Genomic DNA, 27,283 nt, shown 5'->3' on the forward strand with positions numbered 1-27,283 from the left:
AGGTGGTTCAAGGATTTAAATGGTGCACTGTTCTAGCCGAAGGCTGTCGCGCAGGTGGCTCTTGGTCACCTGTTAACTCCAGCTCCACAGAGATCTAACACCAATGGTTTCATCTGGCACCTGGGTTCATATAATGCACCCCAACACAAATACCCATAATTTAAAACTCTTTAAAGAATTGAGGGGGTTGGGGATTTAGCTCAGTGGTAAAGCGCTTGCCTAGCAAGCGCAAGGCCCTGGGTTCGGTCCTCAGCTCCGAAAAGAAAAAGAAAAAGAATTGATAGAAGTGTGTTTTCTTAAGTGATGTGTAACTCTAAGGCTCTTCCTATTTACCCTGTTTAAGACCACAAGAACTGTAAAAACAGGAGTCCCCAGTGTATAACATGCTCTCTCCCCACCAGTTAGCTGTGTTTGATATTTATATATTGGATGGTTTCTGAACAAAAGCAACACTGAGGTGTTTCTTGGATTCTCTTTTTGGTAAATATCAAGATTTGTTCTATGTGTCTGAGTGTTTGTTTGCATGTATATCTGGATACCAAGTGCGTGCTGGTACCCACTGCTGTCCTTGCCTCTCTTCATCTCTGCCTCTGCCCCAGCATTTCTGCCTCTGTCCTTAGAGCACTGCCTCCCCACCTCTGCAGTTTCCCCTCTGCCTCTCTCTGCCTCCACCTCCTCTACACCCTGCCTGTCTGTTCACCCTGCCTCTCTATCTTTACCCTCTGCCTCTTTGTTTCTCCCTCTGCCAGTGCTTCCCTGCCTCTACTGTTTCTCTGCCCCTCTACCTCTGCCTTTTCCACTTCAACCCTCTGAACTTCGGCTGTCGCACAGCCTCTGCCCTTGTTTATGCTCCTTTGCTCTCTGCCTCTTCCTGTCTCCAGATGCTTTTGTTGCTCTGCCTCTGCCTCTCTACCTCTTTGCCTCTCCAATCACCTCTTCCCCTCTCCTCTGACTTTTTACCTCATTATCTTTGCAATCTGCCTCTGCCTTTCTGCTTCTACTGACCTGGACTACTGGGTTGTCTTGAGTAAAGGTCTCTGAGGGGAAGGATCAGGAAATAAATGTAATAGAAAATTTGGTACCAGGAGGTCTTGCTCAAGCTGTTTTATGCCAAGCAAGTTTATTAATCAAGCCACCCCACTTCTTACTTACTGTTGGCAGGGGAGAGGGTGGGCTAGTCCAGGGCAGCAGAAAGCTAAATGCTACAATGATGGCAGAGAACACAGAATGCTTCAGACACAGCTGCCTTAGGACTGATAACCACATCGGGGAGGGAAGAGTCAGATCCCAGAAACTGCAACTTTGACTCCTTTGAGGCCCTGGTCCCAGGCTCAGAAAGGACCCTGCTATGTCTCCCTCTTGTCTTTTCATCAGAACCTCTGAGACAGCCATGGATGGCCCTGGCTCCCCACAATTTCCCTTATGTTCTTTAAAGCTACATGAGCTGTTACTGTTTCAATGTCTAACACTGACACTCCTTAAACTAACAAATGCCCCCTAATACATTCAAAGGAATCACTAACACGAGTAATCTGGGCATGATACTGAATGAATGTTGAAGTATGTTAAAGGAGTTAAATCCTTGTAACTTGTATAATAAATCTTTAGCTAACTCCAAATGGTATGAGCATGGCCCAGGTCACTAACTCATTTCTCAAAGATTAATAAATATAACCTACCATTTTCATAATGTCATGTTCTATGGAGATGATTTTTTAATTCTCCCGTTTTCATTCAGATTCATTATAGCTTAAAGGAGTAACAGACACACTTAAAGCTAGAATGATGCTGTAAAGTGACAATGTACTGCTTGTACTGTATCTTCTAGATGCAATACCACAACTTTAAAGACATTAAACTTAGCTTCTAGTTCTTTATATACATATTCTTCTACAAAGGCATTATAAGCAAGCTGATTTAAAAAGCGGGGGTAGTTTGCAATTTTAAAGTAAAGCCCACTGTGGAAACAGTTGCAAATTCTATATAGAATTTACTACCAGAAGAATGTTAGTTGAAACCTGGCCTAAAAATCTCCACTTTCTATTAAAAGCTTGATGTGGTTCAAGGAAAACCTACTGTCCAAAACCACCATACTGCACAGGAACCATAACAAAGAAAGGCTGCCAAAGTGAAAGAAGGCTCTTTTTTTTTCTTTTTTCTTTTTTTCGGAGCTGGGGAACTAACCGAGGGCCTTGCCCTTGCTAGGCAAGCGCTCTACCACTGAGCTAAATCCCCAACCCCGAGAGCAGGATCTTATGAGCAGAAGAGAAGTTTACACAATTAGAGAGGAAACAATTGATATAGGTAAATATCAAATATCTTGAATACAGGACTCCCAGTCAGTAACATATGCAGGGTTAACATGGGCAGTGAGTCCAAACATTAAATGACCACGCTATAATTGTTCATTTTCTCCAAAAGTTACATAAACAACCACATTGTCCAAGGCTATGGGTAACAGCCAAAGGTCCAGCTGAACTTTTCCCTCTGGAGACATTATAATCAGGTGTGGCCAGTGAGGGGGTCCTAAGTGCCAATGGCATCCATAGTAAACTGGGGCAGGCAGCTGTTGGGGGTGCAGTGCTTAGAACCGCTGATAGAGATGGATCTAGATACCTACAGGGGCTGCTGCTAAAGGAGCCAGCATTAAAGAAGTTACTCAGAAGGCCTTTTCCATGGGAACAAAGTTTACTTTACTGGAGCTGGCATTCCCTGTGGCCAGTGGAAATAATTCCTAGGGGCCATCAAGAAAGAGAAGTGAGAAAATTCACACACACACACACACACACACACACACAGAGAGAGGATGAAACAAAATACAGAGTCCAATAACTTCATATGCACAAACATACATGCATATATACATGTATATATACATAATACATACATACATACATACATACATACATACATACATACAGAAAGACATATACACATTCACGCATGGAATGGTTGTAGCAAGGGTTCAGCAAGCAGACTCCAAACATTTCACACATACATACATAAATTAGTGGGTGGAACAAGCTCCAACACATAGCCAGACTGTACATATACATATATACATATTTATATATGTGGGTAAATACACACACACACACACACACACACACACAAAAATTGATGGATGGAAGGAACAATGTTCCAGCCCCCATTCACTCAAACCTTACTAACACACACACACATAGATACATACATACATTCATACATACATACATGCATTCATACATACATCATACATATGCATAGTTGATGGGGAAAGAACAATGTGACAACCCACCATATACATAAACCTTATACATACACATAGTTGATGGGTGCTCCAACTCTCATACTTTATTCTTTCTTCTACCACTTATATATCCCAGCAAAATTTTTCAAGCAGTATACAATTATAATGTGATTATGTTTTCATTTTCTTCTAGTGAATGGTTATGAAAATACAATGTGTTTTCCAATACCTTTACAAGAAACATTACATATTACAGATAAAAAAAACCCCAATTATTCCCCCAAACCCACCTACATTCTTAACTAAGCAACTTGTTACAGGTTAACAAAGTGTGAGCAAGCAAGGTAGTTTTCTCAGTCAGTTTCTCTTACTGGCAGGCAGTAGTTTGTGGTTACAAAGAAAGCAGTAATTATTTTACTATTTATCTTTAAAAGTAATCGTGTAAGTATCTTAAAAGAATTACAAATCTAAACTTTTATATAAGAATAAGCCATAACTATCTTAAATCCTTAAAGTGCATATCTACTCATCAGCAATTATTAATAAACTGTATCAGGAAGCCGAGGGCAAAAATGGGTATATGGAATCAATTACCCCAGTCCAGCCTCAGTGAGAGTCCCATCAGCCAGTGCTGCCATTGTTGCCTGACCATAAAGGGTCTCTAGCATAACTAATAAGTGTGTGCCTTTCTGAACTGCAGATTATTCCCTAAGATTTTTTACATCCGAGCCACTAGGAAAAATATCTCAACCTAGTTTCACTAACAACTTTATTTTTCCAAATGTGTTCTAAGAGTGGAGTCAATCTACATCTCTAACCTCTTCTCTACGGTGGTGATTGAATCATTAACCTGCTCCAGCAGCAATGACTGAAAGAGACCAAACATTAGTATTGTGAGTGACAGAGATAGTGCCCAGTGAGCGGCTGGAAGCCCCCTTAGAGTTTTCATACAATTCTTAGATTAAGAGGGATGTGAGGGCAGCAAGAACAGAACTCTGTAACAGCATGAAGTCCCCAGGACACGTGGTCCTTGGAGCTGTGCTACAACAAGGCTCACCCATGCAGCTGTGCTAACCTGTGGGCCAAATTCCATGAGTTCTAAAGCCATTTGTCATTCCTCCTGCATGGCTCTCTGCACCTAAGAAGTTATCTTCATCCAGAGTAAGTGGACATCTCCAGGACAAGTCGACGAGCACCTTAGATCATCCATTCAGAGGCACAGAATTCTTTAGAACCTTGCAGTGGGAATTCCATTCTGGAAACCAGGGCATAGGATTCTCATTACATACTTGGAAGCATCCATCCAATGGGGGTAATGTGGAGGGGAGACTGGAAAACTAAAGTGATGGGTGAATTGATGATGTTAAACTCTCCTGTCCCCCAAAGACATATTTTTTTTGGATCACTTGGATTAGTGGGACACATCCAGAGTGACTCACCAATGACCAATAGGAATGATGGATGAGAGCGCAGTGCAAGGCAGCACATGAGAAATACCAGGACTGTCAAAAACATTATATCATTAGTAAACACTCTAGTTGCTGAATCCTCCCAAGTACTGGGTGGGCCGAAGTGGGATCAGGTACCTAAGGCCAATACACCCCCACAGTTTCTACTAGCGGGGCAGAGAATAATGCCAGAACTGCCGAAAATAAGTGAGTAGGAGAAACACATTGCCCTTTATCCTTGACCACTTCAATTCCTTTAGCAGTAAAGTGTTTAATCTGTTTCCAAGTCTGGAGCAGACACTTCTGGGTAGACTGGATAGGACGCTTTGGGCTCTGCTCTGCCTTGAAACTCATCATCTTCTGCATCCTCAACTTCTGGCGCCTGTGATGGAGCCATCGCTTTTGTAACCTGGGAGTGTTTGACAAGACTCTCGGGAACCCAAGACGGACCATCAGCTTCCTGCGGGAAAACTCAGATATAACCTTTCCCATACATCAGCATGGAATCAAGCCTGTACCAATTCCCTGTAGCAAGATTTTTCCATATAACATCTCCTTCTAGAGCCTGTTTACCCCTTGAATGCTGTTCAGCTGTCAATGAATGTAGATTCATTCTCAAAACATTTAAATAAATAAAGTATGATTGGAAAGATTAGCAGGAGTAGTAGGAGGGTAAATATCTATATCTATCCCTAGTTTTTTCAAAACTTTAACAGATCCATGTGTCTTTGAAGATTGTAAGGCACACCGGATTTATGTGCAATTCTGAAGGTGGTAGTATAAACTTCTTAAAGGCATCAAAAGTATATAAAGGAGTATTATTTATATTTCAACATTTTTGGAAGGACAGCTAAAAAAAATGACAGCAGGCAATGCTTAATGCAATGCTCAACAGCTTGCATACATGCATGCGAAGGCCATAATGTATTAGCCAATAAGTCTAAAGGGTTAAGCAGACAAGGAGCAGGCCGAGAAGCCATGCAAGCAGAACAATCTGGAACAATTTGTTGTGCCCGTTCTCCACTTAATTGAAATTGACACTAAAGTGCAGCAGATGGTTGGTGAGGGCATACATGAGGTTCTGTAGCTTGCTTAAATCAAACAGACTCATTAAGCACCTGAGTAAGATGGTGAGAAGCTACATGGACAATTTGATTTACCTCTGCCAAAGGACCAAGGAGACCAGAATGTACTAGAATGTATTGTGCCTCCTAATTTTGGAACCGTTGCTGAACCTGTTGAAACAAATGAAACAGTTCTTTATCCTCAGTCCATTTAATAAAAGCACCAAGAAGTATTTGGGAAATGTGCGCAACAAATAAACTATCAATATAAATATTCAGGAGTTGAGGGAATAACCTCAAAGCTTGGAGTAAAGCAAACAGATTAATAAAGTTACCATGTCTCCATCAACAATAATGTGACTCACTGCCCGGAAGAGGTGAGAAACAAATTTGTGATAGAGCTCTTCCAGACTCTGAAGAATTTATGAAAATTCCTCAGAGGTCTATGGGATGAGAATTGTTGAGCGCTGGCATTATTTTGATTATAGGAAGTCCCTGAAACTGGCCAGATTCATTAGGCCCTCTCCTTGCCAGAGTAAACAATAAAGGCTGTTGAGAGTAGATCTCAGACAAACCAGGCTGCAAAGAAATCTCTAACATCAGTCCAACTGCCAGGAAGAAGCAGAAACCAACTGAGTTGCCTGGCAGAGGTTTAGACCAACTGAGGTACCGGGAAAAGACACTCTCTAACCTGTTGAACTGCCCGCAGGCTGTGCAGGTTGATCTAGTTTCCCAGATTCATGAATTGTCACTCACAGTGGGGTGATGCAGCTCTTTTTCAGTTATTTTTCTACTCCTGTAAGTAACCCCTCACCCATCTTCCTGTAATTAACCTCAATAAAATTCATTGCTTCATTAAGTTGGATTTTGGTGGTCTTTACTTGGGCTGTTGTGGGCTCCCTATTTGGAGTGAATAGGCAGGCATGTGTGTTGCATCTCCCGAGGAAAAGTCTCATCATGCAACAGGGTATAAAAATACATTTTATTGCTTCACTCCTTCTTTAAAAGGGGAACAAGAATACCCTTGACAGGGAAGAGAGAGGCAAAGATTAAAACAGACACAGAAGGAACACCCATTCAGAGCCTGCCCCACATGTGGCCCATACATATACAGTCACCCAATTAGACAAGATGGATGAAGCAAAGAAGTGCAGACCGACAGGAGCCGGATATAGATCTCTCCCGAGAGACACAGTCAGAATACAGCAAATACAGAGGCGAATGCCAGCAGCAAACCACTGAACTGAGAACAGCACCCCTGTTGAAGGAATCAGAGAAAGGTCTGGAAGAGCTTGAAGGGGCTCGAGACCCCATATGAACAACAATGCCAAGCAACCAGAGCTTCCAGGGACTAAGCCACTACCTAAAGACTATACATGGACTGACCCTGGACTCTGACCCCATAGGTAGCAATGAATATCCTAGTAAGAGCACCAGTGGAAGGGGAAGCCCTGGGTCCTGCTAAGACTGAACCCCTAGTGAACTAGACTGTTGGGGGGAGGGCAGCAATGGGGGGAGGATGGGGAGGGGAACACCCATAAGGAAGGGGAGGGGGGAGGGGGGAGGGGGATGTTTCCCCGGAAACCGGGAAAGGGAATAACACTCGAAATGTAAATAAGAAATACTCAAGTTAATAAAAAAAAATACATTTTATTCTCCTGAGGTAATTGTCATCTCGGAGGCTTACTGCCTCAGTCGGCTAACCAAGGCCTAGTCCCAGAAGCTTCTAGATTCTTTACAATCCTACTTGAGACCATGTTATTACAGGGGGTTCAGGCTCACCTAGCTTCTGAAAATGAAGGCCAGGAGGCTATAACAGGGGACCTATCAATCCCTTATTTGACAAAGGAGAGGCTTTTGGCTCAGTTAAACTGGTAAGAGCCACTTCAGGTGGTTTTGTAACTACACCATCAAGAGAAAAAAATTTCCTCTGAGGCATCATGGAGATAAGGTAACTCAAGAAACTAAAACTGTTTCCTTGTCCTCGGGGCCTTTTCTCTCTATTTCTTGACTTTTGTTTTCTCTATCTTCTGCTCCACACCCCCCACCGTCACCCCCCAACCCCCCAGTCTGTTCTGGAGTAGACTTTCTAGCTTCAAAGGGGTGTTGAATTACAACTGCATCAGATTCATGCTGTGGGGGTAAACAATCACATAAAATTTCACAGTGCTAAACCATCGATCGGAAACTTGGCTGGCCCTCTGGTTGCTAAAGTTTCATCTGTGCATTCCGATGTCTTTATACTTACAGAAATTTCTTCAGAAAACCAAGGGGAAATTTCTTAAATGAAATTTTCTGAAAGCTTTAGAAAATTACAAGCACAACAATGCAGAAGCAAACGAAGCATCTGTAGACAAAGAAAGTTTTCAGGCTCTTCTGCCCCCATGTTTCACTTCTGACTCCATCACCTTTTTCTTCACAATCCCTCCGGACGGACTTCTCTTATTTACCTATATATTACAGTCATACTTACCCTTTTCTCCTTACTCTGGTCCCTGTTCAGGTGCCAATTGGAGTGGGCCAATGGGCCGTTCTCTGAAACAGGGCCGTAGGGAAAAGAAGCAGGGGATCAGAGGATGAAGAAGCCGTAAAAGTTTGGTACCAGGAGGTCTTGCTCAAGCTGTCTTATGCCAAGCAAGTTTATTAATTAAGCCACCCCACTTCTTACTTACTGTTGGCAGGGGAGAGGGTGGGCTAGTCCAGGGCAGCAGAAAGTTAAATGCTACAATGATGGCAAGAACACAGAATGCTTCAGACACAGCTGCCCTAGGACTGATAACCACATCCGGGAGGGAAGAGTCAGATCCCAGAAACTGCAACTTTGACTCCTTTGAGGCCCTGGCCAGAGCCCTAGACTGCACCTGAGCAAGGACACAGAGCTAATGTTCCCTTTTTCCTTTCACTGGGGCCCCTGAGTAGCCTTGCATTTTTCTGCCTCTCCAACTCTGCTTCAGCTCTTCTTTTGCCTCCTTGCCTCTCTTCTTTCTCCAGTCTCTGTGCCTCTAGGGTTCTGGGCAGCTCCATTTCTCTGCCCCTCCTCCCCCAGCTTCTTGGCCTCCTTGCCTCTGTCTCTCCCTGTACTTCATCTTCTGCCTTTCTGCCATTTTACCTTCGCCACTCTCCCTCTACTTCTCCACTCCCCTAAATTGGCCTGTGTGGCTCACTGCCTCTCCAGCCTCTGCTTCTGTCTCCAGGCCTCAGCCTCCACTCCTCTGTCTTTCTGCCCCTTAGCCTTCTCTCTGCATTTCTTCCTTTGCTTCTCTGCTTCTGCTACATCTCCCAGTCTCTGCCTTCTAGCCCTTTCTCTGCCTCCACCTCTCTGTCTTTGTGCCTCTGATTTGTGCCAGCCTCTCCACCTCTATGCCTCACATCCTCTCCTACCGGTAGTCTGCTCTGTCCCTCAGCCTCTCTGCCTCTCCTATCCTCAGCCTCACAGCCTTTATGCCCCTCGGCCTCTCTGTCCCTCAGCCTTATGCTCCTTGGCCTCTGTATGTGCCTACGCCTCTAAGCACCTCAGCCTCTATGCTTGCAGACCTCTTTGCCCCTCTGACTCTGTGTCTCTTGGATTTTCTATCCCTGCCTCTATGTCTGTCAGCCTCTCCAGACCTTCAACTTTTATGTTACACTCATCAGCCAATATGCCCCTTGGCCTCTCTTAGCCTGTCTCTAGCTCGCTCTGCATCTCTGTCCATGAACCTCTATGTCCCATGGCCTCTCTGTCCCGCAGCCTCTCCTACCCTTGGCCACTGTCTCTAAACCCCTCTGCACCTGTCCCTTCTACCCTCTGTGTCTATGCCTCTCGGCCTCTAGGCCTCCCTGTCCCTCGACCTCTAGGCCCCTCAGCCTCCCTAGCTGCTCTGTCCCTAAGCATTTCTGTCTCTATGCCCCTCAGCAGCTCAGGCCCTCGGACTCTATGCCACTCCAGCTGTATGGCCTCATTCTCTTGGGAGCTTCAACCTCTCTGTCTCTATCTGTGCAGCTCAGCCTCTATGCCCCACTGACCTGACCTCTATGTCCCTTTGTCTCAATGCTCCCCATCCTCTCCTACTTTTGGTCTCTGGGGCCCCTACAGCCTCTCAAGCCCCTCCACCTCTGTGTCTCTATGCACTTTGGCCTGTATGCTCCTTGGCCTCTCAGCCAGTATGCTGCTTGGCCTCTCTGTCCTTCTGTATCCTTGCCTCTCAGCTTCTGTGCCCCTAGGCCTTTCTTTCCCTTAGTCTCTGTCTCTATACAGCTCAGCCTCTATGCCCCTTGGCCTTTCTGTCCCTAGGCCTATCTCTAGGCCTCTCTGTCTCTATGTAGTTCAGACTCTATGCTCCTTGCCTCATTATGCCTCAGCTTCCCCTAGCATCTAACTCTAAGCCACACTGCAGCTCTGTCTCTGTCTGTCTCTATGCCCCTGGTACTTTCTTTCCCTCAGCCTCTATACCCCTTGGCTTCCATGCAGCTCCACTCCTATGCACCATCACCACCCCACTCGCATGTACCAGCTTCTCTGTCCCGTTGGCTCTACGCCCCTCAGCTTCTATGCCTCCCTTGGCCTCTCCAGCCACTCAACTTCTGTCTCCATGCTTTTTGGGCTCCATGCCACTTGGCCTCCCTGTCTCTATGCCTCTCAGCCTCCATGCCCCTCAGCCTCTCTGTCCCTCCACATCTACTAGTCACTGTCTCTGATACATGCTGCATCTCTGTCCCTGAGACTCTATGCCCCTCAACCTCTCTGTCCCTCTATCTCTATGCCCCCCTGTTTCTATGAAGTTCAGTCTCTATGTCCCCTATGGCCTCTGTCTCTATGCAGTTCAGCCTCTATGGCCCTCTGCCTGTCAGCCTCTCTGTCCATGAGACTCTATGCCCCTCAACCTCCCTGTCCCTCTATTTCTATGCCCCCCCCCTGTCTCTATGAAGTTCAGTCTCTATGTCCCCTGTGCCTTCTGTCTCTATGCAGCTCAGCCTCTATGTCCTCCATGGCATCTGTCTTTATACAGCTCAGCCTCTATGGCCCTCTGCCTGTCAGCCTCTCTGTCACTGAGACTCTATGCCTCTGTCCCTATTTCTCTTTTCCTCAGTCTCTATGCCACAGCCCCCATCTCCATGCAGTTAGGCCTGTATGCCCCTCAGCCTCTACGCAGCTAGGCCTCTAGGAAACCCCATGGCTGCTCAGCCTTTATGCCCCTTTGCCTCAGCTTATCTATTGCTGAGACTCTTCCCCTAAGCCTCTCTGTCCCTATATCTCTGTATATCCTCGGCATCCCTTTCACCTCTATGTCCCCACTCCCACCAATGGCCTCTGTCTCTCTATGCAGCTCAGCCTCTATGCCCCTCAGCCTCTCGGTCTCTACATCTCAGTTCTAAGTGGCCCTCTGCACCTCTGCTCCCTGCTATGTCCTATTGTCTCTATGGCCGTCGACCTCTCTTTCCCTCAGACTCTATGCAACTTGGCCTTCATGCCTCCCCCACCACACACACACATGACCTCATTGTCTCTATACAGCTCAGTCTCCATGCATCTTCACCTCTCTGTCCCTATATCTCAGTGACCCTCTGAATCTCTGTCCTCCACCCCTCTCTATGGCCATCAACTTCTCATCCCCTCAGACTCAGTCCCCACCCCCAAGGCCTGTTTCTATGAAGCTCAGCCTCTGTGCCTCTCAGCCTATCTCGATGTAGTTCGGTCTCACTGTCCCCACCTCTATGCCCCTTGTGGTCTTTCTGTTACTGAGACTATGCCCCCTTAGCCTCTATGTCCCCATATCTGAGGCCTTCTACATCTCTGCCCCTCTCTATTCACCTTTGTTTCTATGGCCCTCAGCCTCTTTCCCTCAACCTCTATGCACCCGCCCCTCCCCCAAGCCGTGTCTGTACTTATACACCTCGGCCTCTAAGTCTCTATACAACCCAGGCTCTATGTCCTCCGTGGCCTCTGTGTCTATACAGCTAAGGTTCTATGCCCCTTGTGGCCTCTCTATCTCTATGCAACTCGGTCTCCATGCCCCCAGTAGTCTCTGTACCTATGCAGCTTAGACTCTAGCTACTGTGGCCTCTCTATCTCTATACAGCTCAGCCTCTATGCCCCTCAATCTCTCGGTCCCTATATCTCTGTCTCCCTCTCCGCTGATGTGGAAAGCCGTGATAGCATTCGCCATTACAAGATGGCGCCGGCTTCCGCTGTGCCTCACGTGGAAAGCCGCGATAGCATTCGCCATTACAAGATGGCGCTGGCTTCCGCTGCGCCAGCCCGACTTCCTTTCAGAAAACTAGCTGTGTGTGCATGTGCAAGAGTGTGTTCGCACCAAGTCTTTGCCCACCCCGGGGCATGCCAGTGAGATCATGGGTAAGCGCTTGACCAATCAGGCGTGGACGCGCCGTGCTAGGGTTTTATAAGTAGCGCCTTTCTGGGCCCTGGGTCTCTCCTCTTCAAGATGCAATAAACGCTTTGCTGCAGAAGGATCCTGGTGTCCACGTGCGTTCTTGCTGGCGAGACGATAGCGCGGGATATTTGGTGCCGAAACCCAAGACAAACGCCTCACCATCGCCGGCGCCGAGGAGACCCTCCGTTCGCGGAGAGGATCCAGAACTGCAGGACACAGGTAGGCTCTGAGAGGCATGTTTGGTCTTGATCTCTCTCGTCTCTCTCCCCCATTAGAAGATGTGGTGGAAGCTTTTGTTATTGTTTTGGCGGTGCTCATTCTTTTTCTTTTGGTTTTTGATTTTGCGGCTGCTGCTAGGCACAGTCAGAAGTCGTGCCTAGAAGATGCGAAATGCCGCCCAACAGTAATAGCAGGACAGGGGGCATTAGAGGAGTTACAGGACAGCATGTCAGAAACAGAGCGAGGTGAAAGATTAGAAGCTTTAAGAAGGAAAGGTGCACCTAAGAAAAGAGGCCCTTCCAAGGACCTTGGATCTGAGGAAGTGAGAGATAAGGGAAAGGACGCCTGGGAGAGAAAAAGGGAGGAGATAAAAGGAACACAGTATTTTGGGAGAAAAAATTTTGTCTTTGTACTTGTAAAAGGTGTGATTAGGCTCTGGAAACTTCACAGAGTCATACTGATCAAATTTGATAGTGGTAGACCGCCTGAAACATTTATTCAGGAGAATCAAACAAAAAGATATCTTGATTCTAAACTTTTGTCTTGAGAATTGTACAGAGTGTGCCTACTTGGATTCCTGGTCTCAAGGACTTTCAGCTGGGACCAGTCAGGACACATCAGCTACAGCATTAGTTTCATTTTTCCTACCCCCTACCCCCAAGGACATCTCAACGCCCATGCACAGCTTGATGGAGTTAATGTAATTGGGTTGTGAGTGGAAATATTCAGGACTGTGTTTCACTTCCATACCATTTGTGAATGTCAGTCGTGCTGCTCAGATATCCTGTAATATATCTCAGTATCTTACAGGAATTTGGTTTCAACGCATTGATGGACTAGTCCAGGAATTGAGACAACCCATCGTCCATATCAACTCCACTCGAATGGATGGTCACCGTGGAAGTGGTGGGAAAGTGCAAATCCTACCTCTCTGCTGACTCCTATTGGAATCTGGGTCCCTTCGGTGGGACACCATCTAGTTTTTTCCCTCTATGTCTATTGTCTGTCCTTGGTGCACCAAGCTGTTCATGTATGTCAGTTTATGTCTGTGGTTTTTGTTTCTCGTTGTTTAAATGTTTTATGTTTCCTGTTCAAAAGAAAAAATGGTAAAAACATTATCTGCCAGTCGTTCACACCTTGATTTGGTTTTAACTCGTTTCAAAAAAGGAACAAATGAATAAAAAGCAGTTTCAATCAGTCCTTGGAGCCCTGTACCTGTAGCCAGGAGTCTAGGTCAGCTGGAGAAGCTGCCCGGGAGGCTGAGGGTCTGCACGAGCTGATCTTAAAGGTGCCAGCAGCTCCTCAGCTTCTTTGGTACAGGAGCTGATGGCTGTTTCTCTTAGAAAAATCCCTGACTTATTATTAGACTTAGCAGGTGACAAGGTACTTCTCTTAAAATCATAGCTAGAAAAGTAAAAATGGTGCTTGGTGTAAATATTAAAGACATGTGTAGCCACTTCAATTTTGTTTCTGATTGGTTTTAAATGTATAAATATGCTCTACATGCCTTGGTTATGGACTATTGGCTTTTAAGTTATTGGATATGGTTAAAAAGGTATAATATTGGTAACAGAAAGTTGACATAAAGCTGGTAATTTGGATGGAGTCATTCTAGACAACATTTGGCATGAGCCAACCTAGGGAAACAGGTCTAAATTGAGATAATCTTTTTATGGAATTCTTACTCTAGAAACCAGGCTTCTAAAAGAATTCAGGGCAATGTCTCTTTGAGGTATCGGAGACCGCACCATCATGCGTTCATATGTAGGAATTGGCAGTCAAACTTTGTAGCATGAAGGACAGACTCATGAGGCGTTTTGGAGACTGGATTTTGGAGACTAGGTTGTTGGAGGTTGAGTTTTGCTTTCCAAAGTTGTGGTTTGCCCTGAAGTTATCTGTATTTTAATGCTAATTCCACTGCCCCAAGGACAGCTGCCTAGTCACTACTCAGAACTCAGGTGACCTTGTGGTTGTGCTCTGGTGTTACAGGGAGAACTTAAGGATTGTGATTAAGGATTGCCAGTGTTGCATTGACTAACTCAAACTTATTTAAAATTGAGAAAAAATCAAACAGGTAGAGATTGTTACAGGATTTACAAAGGATTGATGAGGTTTTAGAACTTGTGAGAGCATTACAGCCTGTTTGCTTACTCCAACTGCCATTTCAAGATAGATTTAGAGGATGTCCTGGCGATTGTGAGTTTTCATTTTGTGAGCTTGCTTATAATTTTAGAGAGCCCATGAAGTGATATCATTAAAAATTTTTACAAAAGAATGGCTAATAGCCTTATTATGTAATTTTGTTGCTTCTTCAATGTAAGAAGTTAGAACTTTAAATCTTTCAGTGTATATAGAAATTTTTACTACAAACCTTTGCTCTCAAAATGAGCTTTAATATTTGGGGAGTAGCTGTTACACTACTCCAGAAAAGAATATTTGAAACTAATTTTAAGCTTCCAAGGATATGTTAATTGCCAAAATACCTCACCTTACCAGAGGACTTAAGCCTTTGTTATCCTCATTGGAGATAAAGCTTTTGTCGTATTAGTACAAAATTGTAGGCTAGAGTCATGGAAGTATTTTAAAAAGAAACCTGGTGAAACATACCTTATTCCAAACAGCAATCAAATTGGTTATTACAAAATACTGATATTTGGCCTATTACATATACAAATTTCAAGCAAGATTGATAATTTTACTCTTTGCATGCTTTTGTATTTGCTGTAAATTTGTGCATGCAACCCATAGAAAATGCGCTTAGTGTATTTATAGGTGGTTCATCTAATGAAAAGGCTACATGTATGATTGGATCACTTGTTTATTCGCTTAGAGTTTCCCCTGCTTCAACACAGACTATTCAACAGTGCTGTAGCCACTGTTTTTAAATGTTAAAAATCAAGCTTTCAATTCATATACTGATAGCCGATGTGTGGCTTGTGGTTTACAATTGATTAAAAGGTTTTACTTTTTTTTTTTAGATACTACTAGCCCTCAAATTTTACAATTACTTAATGCTTCACTAGAGACAAGTTTTCTACTTGAAATCAGTGAGTGATGATTTCAGTGTGAATGTCTGACAACTCACGGTCCTTTCAGTGCTCTGGCTCAGACAACTAAACAAAACCATAGACCCAGCTCTTTGAAAATGGTAATGGAGTTGATAACACACCCTCACGAAAAGAGGAAGACTCCATTTGCTTACTTTCAACGCCCAGCCTCACCCTGCCAACTCAGGGATTTCTAAATAAGGCTAAATCTGGACCTTGTTTACAGGATTTGGCATTTCTAATTAATGCTTATGTTTAGGTAAATAAAGCTGGTGAGGGGCTGGAGAGATGGCTTAGTGGTTAAGAGCACTAAGTACTGTTCCTTTATAGGCCATTTAAGAACTCAACTGGATTGCCTGGACCCCTTAGCAAGGGAGGACAATGATACCAGGCAGATTATAGGCCTTACATAGAAACAATTAGTCAAAAAATCTCATTCTTTATATCACCAAAACAATAATGCTAGAAACAATAATTTGGTATACAAGTCAATTTATAAATACAAGTGCTCAGTGTCCTCAATTGTCTTAATAAATAATATTTTAACAATTTTAATAAATAAAAAGGGGGAGTTATCCCTGTATGCTAAATAATACTCTTTTTTATTTCAATTTTAAAATTTGGATGCCAAGGTTTATGGCACCCTACAACTAGGCATACTTCTGCCTAGGTGAAATAGAAAGATCCACATATTGACATGATCCTGTCCAGGTATTTTTATGGGGAAGAGGGAATCTTTGTGTTTTTTTCTACAGGATGCTACAAGAGTATGCCAGCTGCCAGAGTTGGTTGCTGAGACTTGCTGATCCTGGTTACATGAAGATTCAGCTCTCGTGGTTCGGGTCCCTGGAGTCATTCCTCTGCCCTGAGAGGAAGATGGAAGATTCCCCCTCATCTTTTGTCATCACAGAGATTTTGGCGTTGCTACAGTCAGCGTTACCACTGCGTGTTCCCGTCCCACTGTGGCCTATGCTCAGACCCTCTGTGCACTGCTGCTTGCCGGAGAAGACTGGACTCCAGCTGTTACCCCTGCCCCCCTCATTCTCCTGGCGACTCTTGCTGCCTTAACTGGTGTTGTCATCTTGCAGTCTGTAGCTTCACAGGAATGCCATCTGTGTGAAGCTACTGTGGACTGGGGAACTCTGCCCTGGTTGTGCAGATCTCAGAAATGGTTCCATTGCCTGCTGGTTGTTCCAGAGAAGAATGACCGATCCTAAACTGTCCTGGGAAAGACCTTGTTACTTTCACTGCTATTGTAGCAGCCATTACTGCTGCAGCCATTGTGTCTGCAGTGTCTAGAGTTACCCTCCCCCAATCTATTGTTAGGCAAGCACAGTGGGTGAACTTTCTGGAGTAGTTGTTTACAATTGGGAATTCTAAATTTTATTATAGGAGCGGCTTGACTACGGCCCTTGGTGGTAGCAGCTGAGGAGAACCAGATGAGGTGCCCACTACTTATCGGGAGTGGCTCTGTTTGGTGCAGCCCTATGCTGTGGATTAATGTTCATGCTATGATTGGTTTGCAAACTCAGATCTCAACAGAAACGTGACAAGGTCGTTGTCACTCAAGCACTTGTGGCCATTGAACAAGGGGCCTCCCCTGGAATTTGGTTATCTATGCTCAGGAATTAGTCAGCATCTGAGTTCTCTGCTCTTGCACCCCATGGATTTGTGGATCCATTGCACTGGGATGAGAGAGACTCAATGATTCTTTGATCAGCCCTTCTATATCGCTGAGGTTTCCTCATTGCACGCGATAGGGTGATCATGATTTCCCCACTAACTCATTTTCTGGCTGGCCTCTTTTGTAGAGTTCGCCCTAGGTCGTTTAGCAGTTACTGTCACACAGCACTGCGGTATCCAGAGACGGGCAACTTTCCTCATGCACAGACCAATCTAAGACACGGGGCCCGGTGGCGATAGGGTTACTCTACGACGGATAAGGCTGTGACATTAGAGGAACGACCTAAGATAGGAGCCACAGCAGATGGACGTAACTGCAGAGGCCTAGACCAGCCTCATTCTAGTAAAACAAAAAGGGGGAGATGTAGAAAGCCGTGATAGCATTCGCCATTACAAGATGGCGCTGGCTTCCGCTGCACCAGCCCGACTTCCTTTCAGGAAACTAGCTGTGTGCGCATGTGCAAGAGTGTGTTCGCGCCAAGTCTTTGCCCACTCCGGGGCATGCCAGTGAGATCAGGCGTAGACGCGCCGTGCTAGGGTCTCTCCTCTTCAAGATGCAATAAATGCTTTGCTGCAGAAGGATCCTGGTGTCCGCGTGCGTTCTTGCTGGCGAGACGATAGCGCGGGACACACTCCTTTGTCTCCCCCCACCCCCACAACCCCTCCGGTCTTTCTGTCTCTATGCAACTCGATCTCTACGCCTCCCATGGCCTCTCTGTCGCTATGCATCCCAGTTTATATGACCCCCCCCCACCTCCTGTCTGGCTCTATGCAGCCCAGCTTCTACGCTCCCCTCTGGCCTCTGTCTCCATGGAGCTTGGGCTCTATGTCCCCTGTGGACTCTGTTTTTATGGAGTCCAGCTTCTACGCCCACCCCCCCTGTGGACTCTCTGTCCCAACATCTCTGTAGCCCTATGCCTCTTTGTCCCTCTAGCTCTATGCCCCCCTACTCCTATTGTCTCTATGGCCCTCAGCCTCTACGCATACCCCTGGCCCCTCTGTCTCTATGCAGATCAGCCTCTATCACTCCTCCCAGTGGCCATTCCCTATACAGCATAGCCTCTATGCCACACCCCCGCCGCCGCGTGAACTCAGTCTTTATGAAGTCCAAATTCTATGCCCCTCCCTGCCTGTCTTTCTCTATGAAGCTCGACCTCTACGCTCCCCTCTGGCCTCTCTGTCTCCATACAGCTTGGACTCTATGTCACCGTCCCCACCCCACCCCCGCGTGGCCTCTGTCCAGCTTCTATGGCCCGCTAGAGTCTCTTTTATCTATATGCAGCTTGGCTTCTATGACCACCGAGGCTTCTCTGGCTCTATGCAGCCCAGCCTCTATGCCCCTTCCGCCCTTGCCTTTCTGACACCATGACGGCTGTCCTCCCCTCTGGCCTGTCTCTATCCAGTTTGGACTCTACGCCTCCCCCCACCCCTGCCCACCGTCCCCCATAGCCTCCCAGACTATATACAGCCAAGCATCTATTGCCCCCTGGAGCCTCTATCTCTATGCGACTTGGCTTCTCTGACTCCGTGGGCTCTGTGTCTTTGCAGCCCAGCCTCTGTTCCCCCACATCCCCCCAATACACACGTGGCCTCTCTCTATATATACAGCCCAGCCTCTGTACAGCTCGTACTCTATGCCCCCCCCCCAAACACACACACACACACACACACACACACACACACACACACACCTTGGCCTCTCTGTCTTTATGCAGATCGGACTCTATGACCCCTGTGTCCTGTCTGGCTCTATACAGCTAAGCCTCTATGACCTACCGCTATCTGTTCCTTAGCATTCATATTGCCTAGACCATTGCCCTTCAGCCTGTATGGCCACGCCCCCCACCCTGTATCTCTGCAACTCGGTCTCTATGTCCCTCTCTTGGCCTCTACGTCTCAATATAGCTCAGCCTCTACACCTACATCTCTGTCCCTCTATCTCTATGCCCCTTTGTGTCTATGCCCCGCCCAGTGGCTGCTCTGTCTCTATGCAGCTCAGCCTCGATGCCTCCTCCCTTGCCTCCCTGTCTATAGAGCATAGACTGTTGGGACTCTATGCCCACGACATCATGGCCTTTCTGTACAGCCCAGCCTTTATGCCCCACCCCACCCCCATGGCCTCTTTGAGCCTATGTAGCTCCGGCTCTATGGCCCCGCCCAATGGCTGCTCTCTCTATACAACCCAGTCTCGATGCCCCTCAGTCTTTCTGCCCTAACATCTCTGTCTCTATTGTATGCCCCATATCTCTATGGTCCTCGGCCTCTTTTTCCCTCAGCCTCTATGCCCGCCGTGGCCTCTTTGTCTCTATGCAACTCAGTTTTCATGTCCCCGGGGAACTTTCTGTCTATGCCTCCCTTCAACCGTGTGGCCTTTCTGTCTCTATGCAGTACAACCTCTTTGCCCCCTCCCCTGTCTCTCTGTCTCTATGCAGCTTGGACTCTATGTCCACCCAACTACCTTGACCTCTCTGTACAGAACCCAACCTCTCTGACTCCACTGGAGCCTTTCTAGCCCCATGCAACTTGGTTTCTATGACTAGCCCCCCCCCCCCACCGCCCGTGGCCGCTCTGTCTCTATACAGCCCAGCCTCTATGCCCCCTTTCCCACTTCTGTCTCCAAGGAGCTTGGGCTCTATGCCTGCCATGGCCTCTCTATCTCTATGGAGCCCAGCTTCTTTGCCACCGCCCCCTCGTGGCCTCTCTATGCAGGTCATTCTCTATGACCTCCGTGCTTTTTGATCCAAGACAGGTCAGACTCTATGTCCCTCGGTCCCTCAGCCTTTATGTTGCTGAGACTCTATGCTCCTTATCCTCTCTATCCCTACATCTCTGTGGCCCTCTGCATCCTTGTCTGACTCTATAAATCTATGCGCCTTTGTCTCTATTGCCCTTGGCCTCAGTCTCTATGCCTCCCCCCCAACCCCTCCCCCACTCGTGGCCTCTCTATCTTTATGCCCACCGTGGATTGACTCTATGTAGTCCAACCTCTATGCCACTTTTCCCGCCTCTTCCTTTCTATGCAGCTTGGATTCTATGCACCCCGCCTCCCCTGACCTCTCTGTACAGAGCCCAGTCTCTATGCCCCCACTCCGTAACCTCTCTGTCTATGTATAGCCCAGTCTCTATGGTCCCCATGGAGCCTCTCTATCTCTATGTAGCTTGAATTCTACGACCCCGTGCAGCTGGGCCTCTATGCTCCCCTCTGGACTCTCTGTCTCCATGCAGCTTAGACTCTATGCCGCCCACCTCACCATGGCCGGGCATGCAGTTTGGTCTCTATTGCATACACTCCTTGGCCTGTATGTACAGAGCCCAGCCTTTATGCTCCCACCCTGTGGCTTCTCTGACTCTATACACCCCAGCCTCTATGCCCTCTTTTCCGCCTCTCTGTCTCTAAGGAGCTTGGGCTCTATGCCCGCCATGGCCTCTCTGTCTCTATGGAGCCCAGCTTCTATGCGCCCCCCATGGCATCTCTATGCAGGTCATTCTCTATGACTTCCCGTGGTTTCTGATTCTAGACAGGTCAGAATCTATGTCCCTCAGCCTCTCAGTCTTTATGTTGCTGAGATTCTATGTTCCTTATCCTTTCTGTCCCTAGATCTCCGTGGCCCTCTGCATCCCTGTTGCCCTTGGCCTTTCTTTGCCTCAATCTCCATTGCCGCTCCCACCCTCCCACCCCACCCCCCACCAGGTGGCCTCTCTGTCTCTATGCAACTCAGCTTCTGAGCCCTCTGTAGCTTCTTTGTATGCAACTCAGCCTCTATCCCCTTGGGCCTGTCTTTCCCTCAGCATTTTTGTTGCTGAGACTCTATGCCCTTCAGCCTTTCTGTCCCTATTGCTTTGTGGCCATCTGGCTTTTGGCCTCGCAGATCCTAGATCTCTGTGGCCCTCTGCATCTCTGCCCACGCCCCCCTCCGTCTATGCTCCTTTGGCTCTATGGTCCTTGGCATCTCTTTGCCTCAGCCTGTTTGCCCACAATCCCCCACTCCCGCCTCTCTGTCTCTATGCATCTCGGCCTCTATGCGTTCTTCTTTGCCTCTCTGTCTCGATATAGCCCAGTCTCTATGTCTCTCAGCATCTGTACCTCCATCTCTGCAACCTATTCATCTCTGCCCCCTCCCTGCTATGCTCCTTTGTCTCTATGGTCCTAGGACTCTCATTCATCCTCTATGCCATCTTCCCCCAGCTCCTGTGTCCTCTCTGTCTCTATGCAGCCTGGCCTCTATGCTCTACGGGGCCTCTCTGTCAATGTAAATCTATGGCCCTCAGCCAGTCAACTCCTCTGTCTTCTTGTCTCTATGTAGGTCAGACTCTATGCCCTCTCCCATCCCTTTTTCGATGACCCTCGGGCCTCTCAACCTCTCTGTCCCTCTTTCTATGGCACGGGGTATATAGGGACCCTTGCCCTCTCTCTTCCTTTCAGTCTCTATGCCTTCCTATCCCCCAGTCTCTCTGACACTTTGTGTTGATGCCCATAGACTTCTCAGCCCCTTGAACCTCTCTGTTCCTCTATAGCAATGGCCCTGGGCATATCAGGCTCCTTGGCCTCTCTGTCTCTATGTAACTCGGACTCTATGCCCCCTGTGGCCTCTCTATGTCTAGGCCACTTGGCCTCTAACGCCCCCCCCCCCCAGCCTCTCTGTGCAGGTCAGCCTCTATGCTTCCGCTCCCTCTCTGTCACTCTATAGCTCATGCCCCTTTGTCTCTATAGCCCTAGGACACTCTCTCCCTCAGCCTCTATACCCCCTCTGGCCCCTCTGCCTATATGCAGTTCAGCCTCTATACCCCTTGGCCTCTTTATCACTGGAATTCAACTACCCTCTGCCTCTAAGCTCCTCTGCATCTCTGTTCCTCTTTTTCTCTATGCCCCTTTGTCTATGGCCCTTGGCCTGTCTCTCTCTCTTCCTCTCTGCACGCCCCCCCCCACCCGTAGCCTTTCTGTCTCTGTGGCTCTTGGCATCTAAGCCCCCTGTGGCCCGTCTGTCTCTATGCAACTCAACCTCTATGCCCCTTGACCTCTCTGTCCCTCTATATCTACCTTCTGCATCTCCTAGTCTCTGTCTCTAAGTCCCTCTGCATCTCTGTCCCTGAGACTCTTTGCCTCTCAGCCCTTCTGTCCCTATATCTCGATGGCCCTCACCATCACGGGACTCCTCAACCTCTGTGTCCCAATGGAGTTCAGCCTCTATGCCCCTTGGCCTCTGTATTATTGGGCTCGGTCAAGCCTCTGTTTCTAAGCCTCTCTGCATCTCTGTTCCCCTCTCTCTCTATGCCCTTTAGTCTCTCTTTCCCTCTGTCTCTATGCCCCTAACGTCTATGTCCTCATTCCCCAGTATTAGGCTCTTACTTGGGGAGTCCACTTAGATCATAACACAGAATACAAGTATAGCTTGGAATTCATTGGGGGTGGGGCACTTACAAGCAAGCCAAAAAGCAGTAGTGCAGGCAGTCTCCTGAACTCTCCTTGTTTTGTAGCATAGGTTGGTCCCAGATCTTCTATATGAATTGTATACAAGGTTCCAGCAAAGAGGAGCTTGTCTACTTAGCAGGCCAATGTACCACTGTGGGCATTCTAAGAAAAAAATGAGCTTTAACTCATTTAGTTTTGGCTAGACACTGCATAGTTTTCTCTGAGTAACAAAAAATTTATCAATGATCTCCCAAACCAAGAACAATGCTCCGGATTGTGTATGCCAAAGATCAAGGTCTGCATACAAGAGAGCCTAGGAAAAGTCTTGTCTTCTGGGAATGCTAACATTACCCAAAGACCTTGTCTTTCCACAGATAGCTCAGTTCAGAGTAGCCAGCCCTCTACCAAGGGAAGTAAGTGAACTTCCAGTGCCATCCATATTTGTCTCTTAACCAGTTTCAACAAAAGTGGTTTCCATATCACTATGGTGTTGCTGCCTGTACTTTAAAAACACGTGTTTTCACCATTGATGCAACGAACATGTATGATGGAACTGTTGCTGCTCTTTGACGTCATGATTTTACAAGTGAAATCTTACTCAATTTTATGCTTTATTTATTTATTTACTTATTTTTGCAGTTCTAAGGATTGAATATCAGGGTGTGCCCATGCAAAACAAGTAGTTTCCTGCTCAGATATGTTTTATATATTAAATGTATGTCATTTACTGTATGAAAATTTAAATCCAAAAGTTATGAACAATAAATTAGATATTGGTGAAAGTAAAAGATATATATAGATGGAGCAGGAGTGGTACATGTTGGTAATTCTTAAGATCCATTTGTTTTGGGGGCTGGAGAGATGGCTCAGCGGTTAAGAGCACTGATTGCTCTTCCAGAGGTCCTGAGTTCAATTCCCAGCGACCGTAGCTCACAGCCATCTGTAATGAGATCTGATGCCCTCTTCTGGTGTGTCTGAAGACAGCGATGGTGTACTTATGTATAATAAATTATTTAATCCTTAAAAAAAGATACATTTGTTTTATCTTTGAAATTTCCCTAGAAAACTGCGTTGCCAAGCATTGAAGCCAGGGTTTGTATACAGGGACCATATGCTTTATTACCACACTACCTTGCCAACCCTGATACCTTTCTTAGTAGTTTTTAAGTCAATTTTACTACACAATTAATCCACCAAAAATGGTCAACCAAGACACAATCTCACCACTTGGAGAGGTAGAAACAGGAGGAGCAAACATTCAAGGACATATAGTTATATAGCCATTTTGAAGCCAGACTTGACTACATAAAACCACTTTCTTTTTTTTTATTATTATTAACTTGAGTATTTCTTATATACATTTCGAGTGTTATTCCCTTTCCCAGTTTCCGGGCAAACATCCCCCTCCCCCCTCCCCTTTCTTATCGGTGTTCCCCTCCCAACCCTCCCCCCACTGCCGCCCTCCCCCCATAGACTAGTTCACTGGGGGTTGAGTCTTAGCAGGACCCAGGGCTTCCCCTTCCACTGGTGCTCTTACTAGGATATTCATTGCTACCTATGGGGTCAGAGTCCAGGGTCAGTCCATGTATAGTCTTTAGGTAGTGGCTTAGTCCCTGGAAGCTCTGGTTGCTTGGCATTGTTGTTCATAAGGGGTCTCGAGCCCCTTCAAGCTCTTCCAGTTCTTTCTCTGATTCCTTCAACGGGGGTGCTATTCTCAGTTCAGTGGTTTGCTGCTGGCATTCGCCTCTGTATTTGCTGTATTCTGGCTGTGTCTCTCAGGAGCGATCTACATCTGGTTCCTGTTGGCCTGCACTTCTTTTCTTCATCCATCTTATCTAGTTTGGTGGCTGTATATGTATGGGCTACATGTGGGGCAGGCTCTGAATGGGCGTTCCTTCAGCCTCTGTTCTAAACTTTGCCTCCCTATTCCCTGGCAAGGGTATTCTTGTTCCCCTTTTAAAGAAGGAGTGAAGCATTCACATTTTGATCATCCGTCTTGAGTTTCATGTGTTCTAGGCATCTAGGGTAATTCAAGCATTTGGGCTAATAGCCACTTATCAATGAGTGCATACCATGTGTGTTCTTCTGTGATTGGGTTACCTCACTCAGGATGATATTTTCCAGTTCCATCCATTTGCCTATGAATTTCATAAAGTCATTGTTTTTGATAGCAGAGTAGTGTAGATGTACTACATTTTCTGTATCCCTTCCTCTGCTGAAGGGCATCTGGGTTCTTTCCAGCTTCTGGCTATTATAAATAGGGCTGCTATGAACATAGTGGAGCATGTGTCTTTGTTATATGTTGAGGCATCTTTTGGGTATATGCCCAAGAGAGGTATAGCTGGGTCCTCAGGTAGTTCAATGTCCAATTTTCTGAGGAATCTCCAGACTGATTTCCAGAATGGTTGTACCAGTCTGCAATCCCACCAACAATGGAGGAGGTTACCTCTTTCTCCACATCCTCACCAGCATCTGCTGTCGCTGGAGTTCTTGATCTTAGCCATTCTGACTGGTATGAGGTGGAATCTCAGGGTTGTTTTGATTTGCATTTCCCTTATGACTAAAGATGTTGAACATTTCTTTAGATGTTTCTCAGCCATTCGGCATTCCTCAGCTCTGAATTCTTTATTTAGCTCTGAACCCCATTTTTAATAGGGTTATTTGTCTCCCTGCAGTCTAACTTCATGAGTTTTTTGTATGTTTTGGATATAAGCCCTCTATCAGTTGTAGGATTGGTAAAGATCTTTTCCCAATCTGTTGGTTGCCATTTTGTCCTAACAACAGTGTTCTTTGCCGTACAGAAGCTTTGTAGTTTTATGAGATCCCATTTGTCGATTCTTGATCTTAGAGCATAAGCTATTGGCGTTTGGTTCAGGAAATTTTCTCCAGTACCCATGTGTTTGAGATTCTTCCCCCACTTTTTCTTCTATTAGTTTGAGTGTGTCTGGTTTGATTTGGAGCTCCTTGATCCACTTGGACTTAAGCTTTGTACAGGGTGATAAGCATGGATCGATCTGCATTCTTCTACATGCTGACTTCCAGTTGAACCAGCACCATTTGCTGAAAATGCTATCTTTTCCCCCACAGGATGGCTTTAGCTCCTTTGTCAAAAATCAAGTGACCGTAGGTGTGTGGGTTCATTTCTGGGTCTTCAATTCTGTTCCACTGGTCTATCTGTCTGTCTCTGTACCACTACCATGCAGTTTTTATCACTTTTGCTCTGTAATATTGCTTGAGTTCAGGGATAATGATTCCCCGTGAAGTCCTTTTATTGTTGAGGATAGTTTTAGCTATCCTGGGTTTTTTGTTATTCCAGATGAATTTGCAAATTGTTCTGTCTAACTCTTTGAAGAAATGGATTGGTATTTTGATGGGGATTGCATTGAATCTGTAGATTGCTTTTGGTAAAATGGCCATTTTTACTATATTAATCCTGCCAATCCATGAGCATGGGAGATCTTTCCACCTTCTGAGGTCTTTTTCAATTTCTTTCTTCAGAGTCTTTTTTTTTAAAGATTTATTTATTTATTATAGATGAGTACACTGTCGCTGTCTTCATATACACCAGAAGAGGGCATCAGATTCCATTACAGATGGTTGTGAGCCACCATGTGGTTGCTGGGATTTGAACTCAGGACCTCTGGAAGAGCAGTCACTGCTCTTAACCACTGAGCCATCTCTCCAGCCCTCTTCAGAGTCTAGAAGTTCTTATTGTACAGAGCTTTTACTTGCTTGGTTAAAGTCACACCGAGGTACTTTATATTATTTGGGACTATTATGAAGGGTATCATTTCCCTAATTTCTTTCTCGGCTTGTTTCTCTTTTGGGTAGAGGAAGGCTACTGATTTATTTGAGTTAATTTTATACCCAGCCACTTTGCTCAAGGTGTTTATCAGCTTTAATAGTTCTCTGGTGGAACTTTTGGGATCACTTAAATATACTATCATACCATCTGTAAATAGTGATATTTTGACTTCTTCTTTTCCAATCTGTAAGCCCTTGACCTCCTTTTGTTGTCTGATTGCTCTGGCTAGAACTTCACGGACTATATTGAATAAATAGGGAGAGAGTGGGCAGCCTTGTCTAGTCCCTGATTTTAGTGGGATTGCTTCAAGTTCCTCTCCATTTAGTTTAATGTTAGCAAGTGGTTTGCTGTATATGGCTTTTACTATGTTTAGGTATGGGCCTTGAATTCCTATTCTTTCCAGGACTTTTATCATGAAGGGGTGTTGAATTTTGTCAAATGCTTTCTCAGCATCTAATGAAATGATCACGTGGTTTTGTTCTTTCAGTTTGTTTATATAATGGATCACGTTGATGGTTTTCCGTATATTAAACCATCCCTGCATGCCTGGGATGAAGCCTACTTGATCATGATGGATGATTTTTTGATGTGCTCTTGGATTTGGTTTGCCAGAATTTTATTGAGTATTTTTGCGTCGATATTCATAAGGGAAATTGGTCTGAAGTTCTCTTTCTTTGTTGGGTCTTTGTGTGGTTTAGGTATAAGAGTAATTGTGGCTTCATAGAAGGAATTCGGTAGCGCTCCCTCTGATCCAATTTTGTGGAATAGTTTGGATAGTATTGGTATGAGGTCTTCTATGAAGGTCTGATAGAATTCTGCACTGAACCCAACTGGACCTGGACTCTTTTTGGTTGGGAGACTTTTTAATGACTGATTCTATTTCTTTAGGAGTTATGAGGTTGTTTAAATGATTTATCTGTTCCTGATTTAACTTTGGTACCTGCTATCTGTTTAGGAAACTGTTCATTTCCTCCAGATTTTCAAGTTTTGTTGAATATAGGTTTTTGTAG

At 45.8% G+C, this 27,283-nt stretch overlaps 1 long non-coding RNA gene across 2 annotated transcripts; it reads right to left on the reverse strand.

Moving 5' to 3' along the window:
- Window positions 1-3,307: 3,307 nt before the first annotated feature.
- LOC102550969 (uncharacterized) lies at window positions 3,308-8,520 on the reverse strand. Of its 2 annotated transcripts, XR_597618.4 has the most exons (4): window positions 8,414-8,520; window positions 8,215-8,276; window positions 5,838-5,912; window positions 3,308-5,137 (listed from the first exon to the last, which is right to left on the reverse strand). It is a non-coding gene; the product is annotated as an uncharacterized LOC102550969 (long non-coding RNA). The 2 variants fall into 2 exon arrangements; XR_005498368.2 differs by lacking the exon at window positions 8,215-8,276 and having other exon boundaries at window positions 8,414-8,493.
- Between the last annotated feature and the right edge of the window lie 18,763 nt (window positions 8,521-27,283).

This window comes from Rattus norvegicus, chromosome X (genome assembly GCF_036323735.1).
Source record: "Rattus norvegicus strain BN/NHsdMcwi chromosome X, GRCr8, whole genome shotgun sequence".
Classification (NCBI taxonomy): Eukaryota; Metazoa; Chordata; class Mammalia; order Rodentia; family Muridae; genus Rattus; species Rattus norvegicus.